The 3191-nt window shown below is 43.7% G+C and overlaps 1 pseudogene; it reads right to left on the bottom strand.

Moving 5' to 3' along the window:
• Nucleotides 1-269: 269 nt before the first annotated feature.
• On the bottom strand, nt 270-2824 carry LOC147985511 (protein FAR1-RELATED SEQUENCE 5-like; annotated as a pseudogene).
• Nucleotides 2825-3191: the final 367 nt, after the last annotated feature.

The raw sequence follows: 3191 nt of genomic DNA, 5'->3' as shown, positions 1-3191 counted from the left end.
ATTATGAATATGCATGACAACCATAGTAAGGGTGAAGAATCATAGTGCCCAATTTGTCGAAATACATCATCATTCTTAAAGTTGGACATCAAATGATACACACAGAAAATTGAAACGAAAGATGTCGAACTAATACAGTAACATGGCAGTACAACCGCACTTCACTAAATTACTGTCACAATGAAATAGAATGTAAAGACCACGTCACACAAAGCTGAATGGCACACGGCTTTCTCTGGCTCATCGTCGGTTCATGCTGTATGTAGATATCACAGTTCAGCCTCGAGATCCTACACAGAAGAATACAATAAATCACATGGACATCAATTATGAGTAAAACACATGTAAAAAAAATATGAACATATTTCGTACCTCTAGCAATTTACCGCATTTACGTCGATTGTGACCTGGTTTCTTGCAATAGCCACAGATATTCTGTGATCTTGACTTCTTTGTCTTTGCCTGCAGCCTTTTCTTCGGTGCACCTCGTCCTGGCACATGCACGGGATCCAGAACCTTATCAACTTTCTGCGAGTGCGGCATCAACGGGCCAAACCTAATGCTGTTATGCTGAGCATTAGTTGACTCCTTGCTGTCAGCTTGTTCAAAACTTGATTGCTTGCCATGATGTTGTGCTTGCAAAAGCATCTTTAGACGGTGATAGTCCTCATCAGAGTGGCATGCCTGGAAACTTGCGGCGTGACTACAATTCCGCAACTCACGGTACCTCTGCAGGCTTACCGAATAGTCATACATCTGGTTTTTTCTGGTAGGTGCGTATGCACATTTTGCATTCATAGTCCACCTAGTGGGAACGCAACAACCGGGCAGAATTGTTTGTTTTAAAATCCCCAATATGTAAAAATATGTGGGAACATGGTGTGCCTGCGCATTCCAGCTTACGGCAAGAACAACTCACCCTGTGCAAAAGACCTCCTTGCTCTTCAATGCGCACTCCAAACTTTTTATCCATTCTTTCCTGCTTGGACACAACATAAGTGGAATCTTCTGATCCATCTAGTATCTCTCTAATCTGACATTTGCTGACAGCATCTATGCTCCATAAGACCATCTTAAAGACACTAGGTGTGAAAACTGTTGCGGCGTGTTTCTCAAGCGATGAAGCATTTTCCTCTGTAAATGGAACGGACTGCAAGGCTTTGACGTCATGGAGAGCTTCGTTAATCCGTCGCGACGCAAGGCAACGCTCATAGTGCTCTAGCATTTCAAACAACGACATCTTACCCTCAAGATGTGTATGTAGCACAGAGTTCAAGCTCTCACTCCTTTGATTGCTGCTCAATCCTAGGAAACAACGCCCCTCAAGATATGGAGCACACCACAACTTTCTCATCTGATACATCTGATGCAGCCAAGACTCCTCACTGGTTACTTTATTCCGTTGTAAGAATTGTATCCATTTTATCTCATGCTCTTCAATGGAAGAAGTATCATAAATGAAAGATCTGAATTCCTCCTTTACGTCGTCATCATGCAGATGGCGTACAATGTTCTGCTGAATGTGCCATATACATAGTCTATGGTTTGAGTCTGGCCAGACCACCCTTATTGCTCTCTGCATTGCAAGGTCCCCATCTGTGATCACAGATATCGGATGCTTCTGTGCCATGCAATCAGAAAAGGTCCGCAACATCCACTCGTATGCCTGGCTTGTTTCATGAGAAATTATACCACAGCCAAATATAACAGTGCTGCGGTGGTGATTCAACCCGACAAAAGGCACGAATGGCAGATTGTATTTGTTGGTTCTGTATGTGCTATCAAACAATGACGTCTCCGAAAGCCTCGTAATCAAGTCGCGATTGACTATCAGCCCAGAACAGTCCCTTCAGATGGCCATGCTCGTCTACCAAGTACTTGAAGAAAAAATCCACATCTTGCTCTCGCCTCGCCATCATGTGCATGATCACCGTTTTAGCATCACCGGCACTGATTGTCTCCTGCTTATTAGCATGGCAGAAATTATAAACGTCCCTCTTTATGCATCCAACCTTATCAAATCCACCGTATTGAAAGCACAAATATCCATAATACGGTATTTGCGGATCCCACATTTTTCCATGTCCGCAATGTCCGCTTTCTGCTCATCGCTAATTCGTCTGTGCAAACGCAGCAGACAAGAAAGATCCCGTGGGGCTAGAGGATGGCTGTGCTCATCGATGAAATCCTTGACAAACCACCGACCGGTTTCCTCCTGTCTCGTAATGACCAATTTAGCATTACACCCAACACGAGTTAAACTTCGTGGCCTCCTTTTTCTATCTTCCATCTTTCTTTTCATGTGCTTATCTTCGCGAAACCCTTGACGACTACACACAATTTTCCTTAAAATTATGTATTTGTTGGATCCATCCCACTCAACGTAGCTTTTCCTCACACTAAAACCTTTTTCAAGAGCATATTTGTTGTAGAATTCATAGCCTTCAGCCTCACTATCAAACATCTTGCTGACAACATTTACATACTCGAACATACTCTCATCACTTGCATACGCCATGTCTTCCTGCATATGACATGTGAGGGAAACCAATCATCAACATCTTTCTGTTTATCAATGTTGCAGGTGTAAAATAGCTCATAGGCAAAGACAAGTGCATGGAAAAGACTTTGCTGGTTTGACATGTGAGGGAAACCAATCATCAACGTCCAACAAGTAGTATCTCATCTTCCTTTAAACTATATTTCATGCGCTATGCAAACCTAAAGTGATGATGACTTTAATAAACTAAATTAAGTGAACTATGGAACCAGTATCTCATCTTCCTTTAGTATATCTCATCTCAAACGTCAACATCTTACTTAAACAAACATGATGCGATTAGCTCAAGAGAAACTATGCCACGATGAAGCTTTCCATTCGTTGTTCTAGTCCGTACCCGGATCTCCTGGCGGCCTAACCGAGGGGCCAACCGCAGAGTATAGATCCATCTACGAGGAAGTTGGAGTTTTTGCCAATAGTCACTTCCAACGGGCCAATCAAACAGGGAGGATTTGAGATTCGGGCGATTCATACCTTAGGATGCAAGCCCGGAAGCGATGTGATCGGCGGGGGCGAGTTCCTATAGTGCCGCCGCAGATGTCGCGCCTTAATCTTCTTCCTGAAGCCGAGCACGTCGTTTATAGTGAATGGGATGAGGTGGAGGACGAGGACGCCGCCACCGACGGTGTTG

The sequence above is a fragment of the Triticum urartu genome, chromosome 2A (assembly GCF_056163025.1).
Source record: "Triticum urartu cultivar PI428250 chromosome 2A, HENAU_Tu73, whole genome shotgun sequence".
Taxonomy (NCBI): domain Eukaryota; kingdom Viridiplantae; phylum Streptophyta; class Magnoliopsida; order Poales; family Poaceae; genus Triticum; species Triticum urartu.
This window is presented reverse-complemented; position numbering and strand designations above follow the sequence as displayed.